The following is a 15,791-nucleotide window of genomic DNA, read 5'->3' on the forward strand; positions in this document are numbered from 1 at the left end:
GTTAGCGCCAGACAGACCCACAAACACACACACACGGGAGTATTGATTGTCATATGTAGCATATTGTAAAAAGAACACAGGTATACTGTGGAAGAAAAGCCTTTTCCCAGGTGGGTTCCAAAACACTGGTATCAGTTTACACAGCACCTCGAGCTATAGGGAGAAGCAAGAGCATTTCAATTAGTGAAAGAGGGAGGGAGAGAGAAAGAAAAACACAAAGAGACAGAAAAGGGGGGGTGGATTCATCCATCATACTGGAGAGGTACCTACTACAAGTCCCCACAGCGCAGCCCCATATGACGGGAGTTTGTTTTCTTTCCCTAGCTCTTAAGAGGGGAAAATGAGCCAGCTAATCCCACTGCACATCACAGAGCCCTGGGCCCTGGGGGGAAGGGGGGGGGGACACAGGACTCTACTGTGCCAATATGGTGTGTGTGTGTATATAGCTAGGGTGAGAGTTGCCCCATTCGGTTGACATCAAAGCCTACACCCCTGACTGACTGACAGTCCCAGTCCTGCCTACACCCCTGACTGACTGACAGTCCCAGTCCTGCCTACACCCCTGACTGACTGACAGTCCAAGTCCTGCCTTACACACCTCTGCACATATTGGGTTAATGTATAAATAGTTAGGAGATATCGACACTCGCTCTCTCTTTTGGGAGTTGACGCTACAGCCTCCAGCCAGCGCTACAAATAAACAAAGGGGGGAGTAGGCAGGCAAATACCCACCCCTGGTTATCCCTGGCCTGCCCTGGTGGTTTCTCCTTCACTGGGGCTTGGCTGGTCTGTTCGTGTGCCTGTGTGGGAACACCACCCACCCGCCTGGGGAAGGGGCTGGCAAGGGGCCCTCATAAGAAAAACTAAAACAGCAGTCTCTTTCAGAACCCAGTGAAAGACTGGCGCGGCCATGACGACCCATCTCTATCTGCTGTTTTTATGTTCAGACAAACCCATGAAGCTAAAGAGCTTTCTACTGTAAGAGACGTCTCCTCCTCCAATCCACTGGCCTAATGACTCACACTCAAGAAGCAATCAATATTTGCACAGATCGCATTAAGAGACAACAGATCCAGTTCATACAGAGCTATACCGTTCTGCTCCCGTTTCCTACAACAGAGAACATTATGACTGCAGGTCAGGATAAGGAGTGGATACTGTACTATACAACATTCACACATCCCCCTGGTATTAGCCCAGCTACCCCTGTAACAGAGAGAAGAACCACCCATACACTACCCCCTATGTCCTGGCTTCCCCACAAGAGTAGTACAGTGTCTGGCCATGCAAGAGTAGCTATACTATACTAGTAGCTATACTATAACATCAGAGATGAGAGCTGATCATGTGCTGAGAGTGATGCTGGGGAAAACACAGTTCATCCTGTGGGTTTGCAAGTCAAATAACCCTGCTTTAAAGATCTCTCTCCCACATTCTCACATAGCCAAAAGATGCTGCAGGAACTATGCAAATGTCAAATCTATGAGCTACAGCTGTCGTTCATGCTCTCTGCTCTGAGAGGGTGTGGATAGAGCATGCAGAGAGGCAGTACCTTGCAATGGTAGACTTCATCCAGCTAGCTGCTACACAACTAGGCCACTGCCCGAATCTGGCAACCTGAGCTTTTGAGAAACAGAAATATTTGTTACACACAATGATCTTATAGCATACATCTCTATGATTAATTACTGTTATGTTGGACATTTCAAAATCGCCTCAAATCTAGAAAAAAGTTTAGACAAATTATGTAATTGTAGTAAAACCAGATCAAAGGCTTGGGTTCATCTGAGGTCATACTATACAGCGCCTTTCTTACCTTCATCCAGCCCCATAACTCAACCATCAAAGCTACATAGTGTGTGCGAGCACACATTATTTGAGAGGCCTTCACTGTGAGGTTTCCATCACTCGGCTCCCTCTGTCCCAGGACAGCCCTCCAGGTCCTTGTGAAGACCTCTACCCCTCCGTCCCCCTGCCCTCCCAGGACCATCAAATTGACTTGATGCCAGCTGGGATCGTATGGAAAAGCCATTTTAGGCCATTTTGTGTAGAAAGAGCAAACAGTCCATCTGGAGTGGTCCTCATCAGCCCAGCACACGCCTGCTGCTCTCCACACACAGAGAGTGGGAGACGCACAGGAGCCACAGTGACTGAGATTTACTGTCTCCTACTACTAGAGGGAAGAAAGGAGAGGGAGGGAGTGAGTTGGACATGACTTAAACCTTGTTTAATGTAGGGGAGAGGTTGGGAAGCCAGAGGTGAGAGGTCATAGTGGGTAGTGAGCCAGGTTTAGTTGACCTTGGAACTCCTACATCCTGCAGAGCAGGGCCAGAGCCGGGAGAGAGAGATGGAGTCAGACCTGGAGTCAGGCCAGCCTGGGACTGAGATCTAGGAGGGACGCCTGCCAGAAAGTTATGATTGTCACAGCTCCTCAGCCAACACAGCCAACACTGCCTCTCTCACACACACACACAAAACCAGGCCTCAAGTCAGTATACTTTCAACACACAGTGTGTGTGTATTATGAAGCAGAAAAGCTCTCTATGACCAGGGAAAGACTACGAACGCCACTGTGGTAGCTTGACAACAAAGCTCCTTTCTCTCTATATGTCCCAATCAATCCCCTCCATCCATCCCTCCCTCCCTCAGAGAGAGCTTGAACCCTTCAGCCAGACTCCAGTGAGTCTGACGAGTCTGCATGTCTGAGGAGCACTACTTCCTGGTCTGCAGCTCAGGGTCCCCTGGAGAGGAGCTCCAGACTAAACACCCCACCCACCCTCCCATCGCTCAGCTGCTCCCCTTCACTCCGAGCAAGCGACGAGAGACGACCGCCTCATAACCAACAACCAACCACCCCCGACAGAAACCTCACTTTTTCCAACAATTAAGGAGAGCAGGCAGGGGAGGGGAGGAGAAGAGGATGAGGGGGTAAGACTTCAAAATATTATCCACATTGGCATTTAGCGTAGCACGTTGAGCAACCGCTGTCACAGTGATGGACTAATTTCAGGGTGACCTGCGCCAATACAAACAACTGCTCTTTCTAGCTTTCATTGTCAGCACTTGAGGTTTTAGTCGAAGTTTTGAGTATGGCGCTGCCAATGTCTCCTTCTCCCTCTTTCCTCACACAGGATTAGTCCTTGTCCAAGATTTACTCCCCCCTCCCTTCTCTCTGGAGCGGCAGAGAACTTGGGTCTTTCATCGCCTACACAGTCAGAGCTTAGGAAGTGCACCAGAAAACACACACACACACACACACAGTAGACATGTGTAAGCACACAAAATGTACTCCATCTATTCCTCAAAGACTCACAACCGCATGTGCGCATGCTCACACACACGTAGCCGCACAGAGAAAAAAGGTTCTGACATCAAAGACAAGGACACATAAACAAGCTCCCTCTTTCCATTTCTCAAAGATACACACACTCAAGACCAAAACAAACCTTCTCTAACACACAAAATGGACATAACTTCCAAAACAGTAACACATGTTCATATACCATCATTCAGGATCTTTTATCTACAGGCAGCAGAAGCACAGATACTAAAATAATGTCCCTCTGCAGTTTGTGGCTGTTGTGTGGAATCAAGTGGGTAAAGTTTCAAGATGCAGATCCCAGCCATGTCATTAGGAGTGAACCAGGCCTGAGGTGAGGTAGGGTTCCAGAAGGGGACAGTATTGACCCAGCCACACCTGTCCTGAACACACATGGACAGGTCACACTCAGGACTAGAGGTCGACCGATTAATCGGAATGGCCGATTAATTAGGGCCGACTTCAAGGTTTCATAACAATCGGAAATCGGTGTTTTTGGACGTTTTTTTTTTCCCTCTGTCATTGCCAACAAAGGGTATATAACAAAGTATTGAGAGAAACTTTTGTTATTGACCAAATACTTATTTTCCACCATAATTTGCTAATTAATTAATTAAAAATCCTACAATGTGATTTTCAGGATTTTTCTTCTCATTTTGTCTATCATAGTTGAAGTGTACCTATGATGAAAATTACAGGCCTCTCATCTTTTGAAGTGGGAGAACTTGCACAATTGGTGGCTGACTAAATACTTTTTTGCCCCACTGAATATATTTTTAAACCTGCATATTTAGTTAATATTGCCTGCTAACATGAATTTCTTTTAACTAGCTAAATTGTGTCACTTCTCTTCCAACAGAGTCAGGGTATATGCAGCAGTTTGGGCCGCCTGGCTCGTTGCGAACTGTGTGAAGACTATTTCTTCCTAACAAAGAAAGCCAACTTCACCAAACGGGGGATGATTTAACAAAAGCGCATTTGCGAAAAAAGCACAATCGTTGCACGACTGTACCTAACCATAAACACCAATGCCTTTCTTAAAATCAACACACTGAAACCTGCATATTTAGCTAAAAGAAATCCAGGTTAGCAGGCAATATTAACCAGATGAAATTGTGTCACTTCTCTTGCGTTCATTGCACGCAGAGTCTGAGTATATGCAACAGTTTGGGCTGCCTGGCGCGTTGTCAACTAATTTGCCAGAATTTTACGTAATTATGACATAACATTGAAGGTTGTACAATGTAACAGGAATATTTAGACTTAGGGATGCCACCCGTTAGATAAAATACGGAACGGTTCCGTATTTCACTGAAAGAATAAACGTTTTGTTTTCGAAATTATAGTTTCCGATTTGACCATATTAATGACCAAAGGCTCGTATTTCTGTGTGTTATTATGTTATAATTAAGTTTATGATTTGATATTTGATAGAGCAGTCTGACTGAGCGGTGGCAGGCAGCAGCAGGCTCGTAAGCATTCATTCAAACAGCACTTTCGTGCGTTTTGCCAGCAGCTCTTCGCTGTGCTTCAAGCATTGAGCTGTTTATGACTTCAAGCCTATCAACTCCAAAGATTAGGCTGGTGTAACCGATGTGAAATGGATAGCTAGTTAACGGGGTGCGCGCTAATAGCGTTTCAAACGTCACTCGCTCTGAGACTTGGAGTAGTTGTTCCCCTTGCTCTGCAAGGGCCGCGGATTTTGTGGAGAGATTGGTAACGATGCTTCGAGGGTGGCTGTTGTCGATGTCTTCCTGGTTCGAGCCCAGGTAGGGGCGAGGAGAGGGACAGAAGCTATACTGTTACACTGGCAATACTAAAGTGCCTAAGAATATCCAATAGTCAAAGGTATATGAAATACAAATGGTATAGAGAGAAATGGTCCTATAAATACTATATTAACTACAACCTAAAACCTCTTACCTTGGAATATTGAAGACTCATGTTAAAAGGAACCACCAGCTTTCATATGTTCTCATGTTCTGAGAAAGGAACTTAACCGTTAGCTTTTTACATGGCACATATTGCACTTTTACTTTCTTCTCCAACACTTTGTTTTTGCATTATTTAAACCAAATTGAAAATGTTTCATTATTTATTTGAGGCTAAATTGATTTTTATTGATGTATTATATTAAGTTAAAATAAGTGTTTATTCAGTATTGTTGTAATTGTCATTATTACAAATAATGACAATAATCCGTATTGGCGTTGAAAAATCCTAATCTGTCGACCACTACTCAGGACTACAGTAAGCTACCTGGTCAAACGTCACCTTCAGGGGTCAAGTTGACAGCTGAGGAAAAGGCCTCATCCTCTGGCCTATGAGAATTCACATTCTATTATGTTAAGGTAAGGCACAGCAACAGGTATTTTCAGAGCATATCATGTTAATGCATGGACATGTGTATGTGCCAATCAATGAGACAGAATGAGTGACACTTCCTTTTCATAAAATGTCTTCACACTATAGAGGGCCTCCTCCATTCTGTGGTTTCTCGCACACACACACACACACACACACACAGACAGACGCATTCAGACATGCACGTACACACATCAGGGGAAGTGTGTTTCTGAGATTGTACGTGTGTGGGTGGGGGGGTGTAAGCTGAATGGACACTTTCAAAGGTCCCCATTGCCTGAACATGCAGCCTTTTCTCTTTCCCCCAGTATTGAAGCAGCTGTCTTTAATAAGAGCACAGCCCATATTTATTCAGGTACAGCAGAGAGGGAAAGACAGCGAGAGAGAGAGGCGTGGCCCTTCTTTTTCCTGGCAGCCTCACAGCGCTCCTGCGGTTTTTTGGGGGGCAAAGGGACAAGGCGAAAGAGACGGAGAGAGAGGGAAACACACACACACACAGAGTGAGTGGGGGGAGGGAGGCCCTAGCATAAAAAGCAAGGCTCCGCTCGCATCCTGTGCAGAGCCGGGCCCCAGAGGCCCTAGGGCCACAGGGGGGTGTGTGCGGCTTTGCGCTCAACTCTCCCGTCCCTCCAGACTCCCCTGTCCAAGACAAATCACCAGTGGTGCTGCTGTCACCATGGGCCCTGACCAAGACAAACAGCCCTGTTTAAAATAAGACCCTAGCCCCTCCGACAGCCCCTCCTTCCCTAACCATAACCCCTTCACTCACTCTCTCACACACACACCATAGGTCAGAAGACAGACTCTGGCCCAACCCTGCACTGGAGAACTCCCTTTCAACCTCTCCACCCTCTCCATAACCTCCCTCTATTCTCCACATGCCGTTCAACTCTCACCACATCACAGCATTTCTGTTGTGGCCAAAAATGCAGAGTGGGACATGTGAATGTGTATGACCTGTGCACATTTTTGGTGTGTGCCTGAGACTGTGTGTGTGTGTGTGTGTGTGTGTGTGTGTGTGTGTGTGTGTGTGTGTGTGTGTGTGTGTGTGTGTGCACCACGTGTCCATAAACTCTGAACTTAGCTGAATGACAAAACTGCCAACAATGCAGAAGTGTCAGCAGAATTCCAGCTTCTGCTAACAGAGCATACTGCATCATGGGAGTTGTTGTTTATTTGTCAGACTGGGCTACAGTAGTCGGTCGCTGCCTGCTCCAGAGGGACTAGTGTTCATCATTGAGGAGACTAATTTATCTCAGGTGGCAGAGCCCTTCCCCTCCAGCCCTAGTCCTGCAGGACCCCTGAACTGCTGACACCAGACCCCCTGTCCCCCCCTCCTCTTCCCCCTTCCGTCCCCCTCTCATCAGTCAGCTCCAGCATGCGGCAAAACATTTTGAGATGTGTTTCATCTGCATATTGATCAGCCTAGCCAAAAGAACCAAAACCTCAGCATTACACTGCATACATAATGTAAAAGTAGAACCAGTTATTCTACTAAACTCTCCTGCATCCATTAAGAAGGAAGGCTTCACTTCAATTAGGTGGTTCAGGAGTTCATTATGGAAATCAAAAGGGTATTTTTTATTACATATTAAAAAAACTAAACTCAATGGAAACTCATTATCCCTCACAAGGGTTTGAAAATCTTCCTTGCAAATTGCAATATGATCAACTAGAAGCCACAGAAAATAAAATATCTGCTGAATGACAGTTTACTATGAGGTGGAAATGACAACAGCTCATCTCTTTTCACCAATGAGAACACCCTTATTTGTCTGCATATGCCCCTCTAAGCCAATTGGAGCTCTCCTGGCCGGTGGGAAGGCCTTAGTGCCAGTCTGTCTCCATGCAGACAGACGGTTGGGCTGGGTGCGGTCTGATGGATGGGCTGTGTTGTGAGGAGTGGGCCGATGGCGTCGAGGAGCGATTGGCCCAGGGGCCCGGCTTTGGGGAAGGCACTTCCTGTGTGTGCTGAAGGACGATGAGGTCCAGGCAAGGCGGGGCTGGGTATAGGGGAACGCTGGCTGTTTGCCCCTTAGAACAAAACCTTCCCCCCACCGCTCCTCTCACAGCTAATCAAGGGGGACTCCAGAGAAAAGACCCAGACTTCCAGGCGAGCCTGTACCCTCTGTTCCCCTCTCATACCCCCCCCTGTCCCCAACAAGTATACTGTGCCACCCAGACTGTCTGTACAATCGTTTTAATTTTATGATGTACACTACTGTGCTGTGCCTATGGACACATCATATCACTGAGCATCTCTAGATCCTTCTCTCTGGATGTAGTCTACCACAGTGGATGTAGTCTTTCACAGTGCCATCTGTTTTATCACCAAAGCCCCATATACTACCCACCACTGCGACCTGTATGCTCTCATTGGCTGGCCCACACTACATATCCGTCACCAAACCCACTGGCTCCAGATCATCTATAAGTCTTTGCTAGGTAAAGCCCCGCCTTTTCTCAGCTCACTGGTCACCATAGCAACACCCACCCATAGCATGCGCTCCAGCAGGTATATCTCACTAGTCATCCCCAAAGCCAACACTTCCTTTGGCTGCCTTTCCTTCCAGGTCTCTGCTGCCAATGACTGGAACGAATTGCATAAATCTCTGAAGCTAGAGTCTTATATCTCCCTCTCTAACTTTAAGCATCAGCTATCAGAGCAGCTCTGTACCTGAACACAGCCAATCTGTAAATAGCACACCCAACTACCTCATCCCCATATTATTACTTACCCTCTTGCAACCCGGTATCTCTACTTGCTCATCATCATCTGCATATCTATCACTCCAGTGTTAATGCTAAATTATAATTATTTTCACCTCTAGGGCCTATTTATTGCCTACCTCCCTACTCTTCTACATTCTTACCCAATAAGTGTGTTCTTACCCAAGACGTCCCAGCAGCTTTAGCTCAGGCACGGGGGTTCTGTAAGTGTGGCTATTGATGGGCTGGTAGCTGTACAGAACCTCCTCTATACAGGACACTGTCTGACCCTGCAGCACAGGAAAGAGGACACATTACAGTCAAAAACATGGACCCCCAGATAGCATATGAATACGTCATGTGTAGAATTGTAGGAAATTTGCTTTAAAACTGCAACATTTTCTCAGCCTCATGGCAAAATGTGTAGAATAGCATGAGATTAGCTATGAAACTACATGGCCTAGAGGTAGGTGGCCCGGGGTCCCAGATTTGGGCATCTGGCCCTGGATGGCAAAACCCTGAACCAAAGTTACTAATATAAATACCCAGAATCCATCCTGTGGAGGACAAGGTAGGTCATTATAATACAGAACAAAGACAACCAATAAGGACCCGGTGATTGATGACATAGATTAACTTTACAGGAGGGCGGCAAAAGCTATAAAATATAAAAGATGCATATTTGACACGAAGACGAACTGTACTAGTTGTTCAGGCTCTGATCTTGTTGCATCTTGATTACTGTCCGGTAACATGGTCAGGTGCATCAAAGAAAGACCTAGCAAAGTTACAGCTGGCTCAAAACAAAGCAGCACGCCTTGCCCTTAACTGCACACATGGAACTAACAACATGCATGAAAGTCTCTGGTTTGAGGAGAAATTGATTTCTTCTCTTCTTAAGAAACATTTGTGTGTTAAAATGCCTAACCACTTGAACAATCTATTTGTTTACGCTTTAAAAAACAGACATGCATACATACCCCACCACACATGCCACTATGGGTTTCTTCACCTTACCCAAACCAAAACCAGATTTAATGCGTTGCTCAGATGATGTAAAGACCTACGTCATTGTGGAATGCTCTGCCACTAAAGTTGAAAACGTAACATGAATCACAGTGCCTCTCCTCTTTCTAAATATCTCATTTAAATGGATAAAAGATTGTATATATGAATCATGTGGAAATAGTATTTTGTCGTCTCTTGGTGTCTTTCCAATTTATTTTTATTGATTTAAAAAAGTGAATTACATTCTTGAAATGAAATTGTCTGTACTTTGTCATGCATTTCTACGTTTTATGTGGACCCCAGGAAGAGTAGCTGCTGCATGGGCAGTGGCTAATGGGGATCCTAATAAAGTACACCGGTCTGTGTGTCTCTCTCCAATCATTTACCAATCAAGTGGATTCATCCAGAAACACCAGCGTGGCACAGTGGGTGGCCAACCAAATTACCTAAACCACATCACTGCCATTTGGTAAACTCGCAGGCATGCCAAACGACCCACATTAATCTTTAGCTATCCTCTAATGAGAAAATATGCTGTGCCAACCAGTTAGTGTCACCTGCAATTTCTCTTCCAATCAAGTGAAAAGCTTGACCTGAGCAGGCAGCTAAATAGATCTGATATCTACATATTCTCTTCCAATCCATAAAGGTTGAAAAAGGTTTCATATGTCTGCCTTGCCTCGCAGTCGAAAGACTGACTTCAGTTTCTCACGCCCTTGACCGTGGTCATTGAGCGAGAAATGTGATCCTTCTTCAGGACGTTTGTAGCACTGTTCGATCTGGGCCGGTGCCATTAGCCGCCATAAAGGGATTTTCCACACAGCCGGGTGGCCTTGTTCACTACTGACTCGTAGTCTGGTTTTAAAGCATTTAGACTGGAAGGAAAGTAATGACAGTCTGGATGACAATGAAACAAAGAGAATTAAAGGAACAGAGATCATGTCTAAACAAAAACAGACTCGGGGGGAGACAGATGAGAAAGAGCGAGAGACAGACCGAGCGAGAGAAAGAGCGAGCGAGAGACAGAGAGCGAGCGAGAGACAGAGAGCGAGACACAGAGAGAGAGCGACACAGAGAGAGAGAGAGAGAGCGACAGAGAGCAAGCGAGCGACAGAGAGAGCGAGACAGAGAGAGAGAGAGAGAGAGACAGAGCGAGAGAGCGAGAGAGAGACAGAGAGAGCGAGCGAGCGACAGAGAGAGCGAGAGCGAGACAGAGAGAGCGAGAGCGAGACAGAGAGAGCGAGACAGAGAGAGCGAGAGCGAGACAGAGAGAGCGAGCGAGAGACAGAGCGAGTGAGAGAAAGAGCGAGCGAGAGACAGAGAGCGAGCGAGAGACAGAGAGCGAGACACAGAGAGAGAGCGACAGAGAGAGAGAGCAACACAGAGAGAGAGCGAGAGACAGAGCGAGCGAGCGAGCGACAGAGAGAACGAGCGACAGAGAGAGCGAGCGACAGAGAGAGCGAGCGAGCGACAGAGAGAGCGAGCGAGACAGAGAGAGCGAGAGAGAGACAGAGAGAGCGAGCGAGCGACAGAGAGAGCGAGAGCGAGACAGAGAGAGCGAGAGAGAGACAGAGAGAGCGACAGAGAGAGCGAGCGAGCGACAGAGAGAGCGAGCGACAGAGAGAGCAAGCGAGCGACAGAGAGAGCAAGCGAGCGACAGAGAGAGCGAGAGAGAGACAGAGAGAGCGAGAGAGAGCAAGAGAGAGGCCGAGAGCGAGACCGAGAGAGAGCGAGACACAGAGAGAGAGCGAGACACAGAGAGAGAGCGAGACACAGAGAGAGAGCGAAACACAGAGAGAGAGCGAAACACAGAGAGAGAGCGAAACACAGAGAGAGAGCGAGAGACAGAGAGAGAGCGAGAGACAGAGAGAGAGCGAGCGAGCGACAGAGAGAGCGAGCGAGAGACAGAGAGAGCGAGCGAGAGACAGAGAGAGCGAGCGAGAGACAGAGAGAGCGAGCGAGAGACAGAGAGAGCGAGCGAGAGACAGAGAGAGCGAGCGAGAGACAGAGAGAGCGAGCGACAGAGAGAGCGAGACAGAGAGAGCGAGAGAGAGACAGAGAGAGCGAGCGAGCGACAGAGAGAGCGAGAGAGAGACAGAGAGAGCGAGAGAGAGACAGAGAGAGCAAGAGAGAGCAAGAGAGAGACCGAGAGCGAGACCGAGAGAGATCGAGAGAGAGACAGAGAGAGCGAGCGAGCGACAGAGAGAGCGAGAGCGAGACAGAGAGAGCGAGAGCGAGACAGAGAGAGCGAGACAGAGAGAGCGAGAGCGAGACAGAGAGAGCGAGCGAGAGACAGAGCGAGCGAGAGAAAGAGCGAGCGAGAGACAGAGAGCGAGCGAGAGACAGAGAGCGAGACACAGAGAGAGAGCGACACAGAGAGAGAGAGCAACACAGAGAGAGAGCGAGAGACAGAGCGAGCGAGCGACAGAGAGAACGAGCGACAGAGAGAGCGAGCGACAGAGAGAGCGAGCGAGCGACAGAGAGAGCGAGCGAGACAGAGAGAGCGAGAGAGAGACAGAGAGAGCGAGAGAGAGACAGAGAGAGCGAGCGAGCGACAGAGAGAGCGAGACAGAGAGAGCGAGAGAGAGACAGAGAGAGCGACAGAGAGAGCGAGCGAGCGACAGAGAGAGCGAGCGACAGAGAGAGCAAGCGAGCGACAGAGAGAGCGAGAGAGAGACAGAGGGAGCGAGAGAGAGCAAGAGAGAGGCCGAGAGCGAGACCGAGAGAGAGCGAGACACAGAGAGAGAGCGAGACACAGAGAGAGAGCGAGACACAGAGAGAGAGCGAAACACAGAGAGAGAGCGAAACACAGAGAGAGAGCGAGAGACAGAGAGAGAGCGAGAGACAGAGAGAGAGCAAGAGAGAGACATAGAGCAAGAGAGACAGAGAGAGAGCGAGCGAGCGACAGAGAGCGACAGAGAGAGCGAGCGAGAGACAGAGAGAGCGAGCGAGAGACAGAGAGAGCGAGCGAGAGACAGAGAGAGCGAGCGAGAGACAGAGAGAGCGAGCGAGAGACAGAGAGAGCGAGCGAGAGACAGAGAGAGCGAGCGAGCGACAGAGAGAGCGAGAGAGAGACAGAGAGAGCGAGAGAGCGACAGAGAGAGCGAGCGAGCGACAGAGAGAGCGAGAGAGAGACAGAGAGAGCGAGAGAGAGCAAGAGAGAGACCGAGAGCGAGACCGAGAGAGAGCGAGACACAGAGAGAGAGCAAGACACAGAGAGAGAGAGCGAGACACAGAGAGAGAGCGAAACACAGAGAGAGAGCGAGACACAGAGAGAGAGCGAAACACAGAGAGAGAGCGAGAGACAGAGAGAGAGCGAGAGACAGAGAGAGAGCGAGAGACAGAGAGAGAGCGAGAGACAGAGCGAGAGAGACAGAGAGAGAGCGAGCGAGCGACAGAGAGAGCGAGCGAGAGACAGAGAGAGCGAGCGAGAGACAGAGAGAGCGAGCGAGAGACAGAGAGAGCGAGCGAGAGACAGAGAGAGCGAGAGAGAGACAGAGAGAGCGAGAGAGAGACAGAGAGAGCGAGAGAGAGACAGAGAGAGCGAGAGAGAGACAGAGAGAGCGAGAGAGAGACAGAGAGAGCGAGAGAGAGCAAGAGAGAGACCGAGAGCGAGACCGAGAGAGAGCGAGACACAGAGAGAGAGCGAGACACAGAGAGAGAGAGCGAGACACAGAGAGAGAGCGAGAGACAGAGAGAGAGCGAGAGACAGAGAGAGAGCGAGAGAGAGAGCGAGAGCGAGCGAGCGACAGAGAGAGCGAGCGAGAGACAGAGAGAGCGAGAGAGAGAAAGAGAGAGCGAGAGAGACAGAAAGAGCGAGCGAGAGACAGAGAGAGCGAGAGAGAGACAGAGAGAGCGAGAGAGAGACAGAGAGAGCGAGAGAGAGACAGAGAGAGCGAGAGAGAGACAGAGCGAGACCGAGAGAGAGACAGAGCGAGACCGAGAGAGAGCGAGACACAGAGAGAGAGCGAGACACAGAGAGAGAGCGAGACACAGACAGAGAGCGAAACACAGAGAGAGAGCGAGAGACAGAGAGAGAGCAAGAGACAGAGAGAGAGCGAGAGAGACAGAGAAAGCGAGCGAGCGACAGAGAGAGCGAGCGAGAGACAGAGAGAGAGAAAGAGAGAGCGAGAGAGAGACAGAGAGAGCGAGAGAGAGACAGAGAGAGCGAGAGAGAGACAGAGAGAGCGAGAGAGAGACAGAGAGAGACAGAGAGAGACAGAGAGAGCGAGAGAGAGACAGAGAGCGCGAGAGAGAGACAGAGAGAGCGAGAGAGAGCGAGAGAGAGAGAGAGAGAGACAGAGAGAGACAAAGAGAGCGAGAGAGAGACAGAGAGAGCGAGAGAGAGACAGAGAGAGTGAGAGCGAGAGCGAGATATATATAGACAGAGAGAGCGAGCGACAGAGAGCGAGCGAGCGACAGAGAGCGAGCGACAGAGAGCGAGCGACAGAGAGCGAGCGACAGAGAGAGAGCGAGCGAGAGAGCGAGCGACAGAGAGAGCGAGCGAGCGACAGAGAGAGCGAGCGAGCGACAGAGAGAGCGAGCGAGCGACAGAGAGAGCGAGAGAGACAGAGAGAGCGAGAGAGAGACAGAGAGAGCGAGAGAGAGACAGAGAGAGCGAGAGAGAGACAGAGAGAGCGAGAGAGAGACAGAGAGAGCGAGAGAGAGACAGAGAGAGCGAGAGAGAGACAGAGAGAGCGAGCGAGCGACAGAGAGCGCGACAGAGAGAGCGAGCGAGCGAGCGACAGAGAGAGCGAGAGAGACAGAGAGAGCGAGAGCGAGACAGAGAGAGCGAGACAGAGAGAGCGAGAGCGAGACAGAGAGAGCGAGCGAGCGAGAGACAGAGCGAGCGAGAGAGAGACAGAGCGAGCGAGAGAAAGAGCGAGCGAGAGAAAGAGCGAGCGAGAGACAGAGAGCGAGCGAGAGACAGAGAGCGAGACACAGAGAGAGAGCGACACAGAGAGAGAGCGAGACACAGAGAGAGAGCGAGAGACACAGAGAGAGAGCGAGAGACAGAGCGAGCGAGAGACAGAGCGAGCGAGAGAGAGACAGAGCGAGCGAGAGAGAGACAGAGAGAGCGACCGACAGAGAGAGCAAGCGAGCGACAGAGAGAGCGAGAGAGAGACAGAGAGAGCGAGAGAGAGACAGAGAGAGAGACAGAGAGACAGAGAGAGCGAGCGAGCGACAGAGAGAGCGAGCGAGCGACAGAGAGAGCGAGCGAGAGACAGAGAGAGCGAGAGAGAGACAGAGAGAGCGAGAGAGAGACAGAGAGAGCGAGATAGAGACAGAGAGAACGAGAGAGAGACAGAGAGAGCGAGAGAGAGATAGAGAGAGCGAGAGAGAGACAGAGAGAGCGAGAGAGAGACAGAGAGAGCGAGAGACAGAGAGAGCGAGAGAGACAGAGAGCGAGCGAGCGACAGAGAGCGAGCGAGCGACAGAGAGAGCGAGCGACAGAGAGAGCGAGCGAGCGACAGAGAGCGACAGAGAGAGCGAGCGAGCGACAGAGAGAGCGAGAGACAGAGAGAGCGAGAGAGAGACAGAGAGAGCGAGAGAGAGACAGAGAGAGCGAGCGACAGAGAGAGCGAGCGAGCGACAGAGAGAGCGAGAGCGAGCGACAGAGAAAGCAGAGAGAGAGACAGAGAGAGCGAGAGAGAGACAGAGAAAGCGAGAGAGAGACAGAGAGAGAGAGAGAGAGACAGAGAGAGAGAGAGAGACAGAGAGAGCGAGAGAGAGACAGAGAGAGCGAGAGAGAGACAGAGAGAGAGACAGAGAGAGAGACAGAGAGAGCGAGCGAGAGACAGAGAGAGCGAGCAGAGAGACAGAGAGAGCAAGCGAGAGACAGAGAGAGCGAGCGAGAGACAGAGAGAGCGAGAGAGAGACAGAGAGAGCGAGAGAGAGACAGAGAGAGCGAGAGAGAGACAGAGAGAGCGAGAGAGAGACAGAGAGAGCGAGAGAGACAGAGAGAGCGAGAGCGAGACAGAGAGAGCGAGACAGAGAGAGCGAGCGAGAGAAAGAGCGAGCGAGAGACAGAGAGCGAGACACAGAGAGAGAGAGAGACAGAGAGAGCGAGAGAGAGCAAGAGAGAGACCGAGAGCGAGACCGAGAGAGAGCGAGACACAGAGAGAGAGCGAGACACAGAGAGAGAGAGCGAGACCGAGAGAGAGCGAGACACAGAGAGAGAGCGAGACACAGAGAGAGAGAGCGAGACACAGAGAGAGAGCGAGAGACAGAGAGAGAGCGAGAGAGAGACCGAGAGCGAGACCGAGAGAGAGCGAGACACAGAGAGAGAGCGAGACACAGAGAGAGAGAGCGAGACACAGAGAGAGAGCGAAACACAGAGAGAGAGCGAGAGACAGAGAGAGCGAGAGAGAGACAGAGAGAGCGAGAGAGA

General features: G+C 49.8%; 1 pseudogene; it reads right to left on the reverse strand.

Moving 5' to 3' along the window:
- Positions 1-15,791, reverse strand: part of LOC112262459 — a 139,950-nt pseudogene that overhangs the window by 7,937 nt on the left and 116,222 nt on the right.

This window comes from Oncorhynchus tshawytscha, linkage group LG11, assembly GCF_018296145.1.
Source record: "Oncorhynchus tshawytscha isolate Ot180627B linkage group LG11, Otsh_v2.0, whole genome shotgun sequence".
NCBI classification, from domain to species: Eukaryota; Metazoa; Chordata; class Actinopteri; order Salmoniformes; family Salmonidae; genus Oncorhynchus; species Oncorhynchus tshawytscha.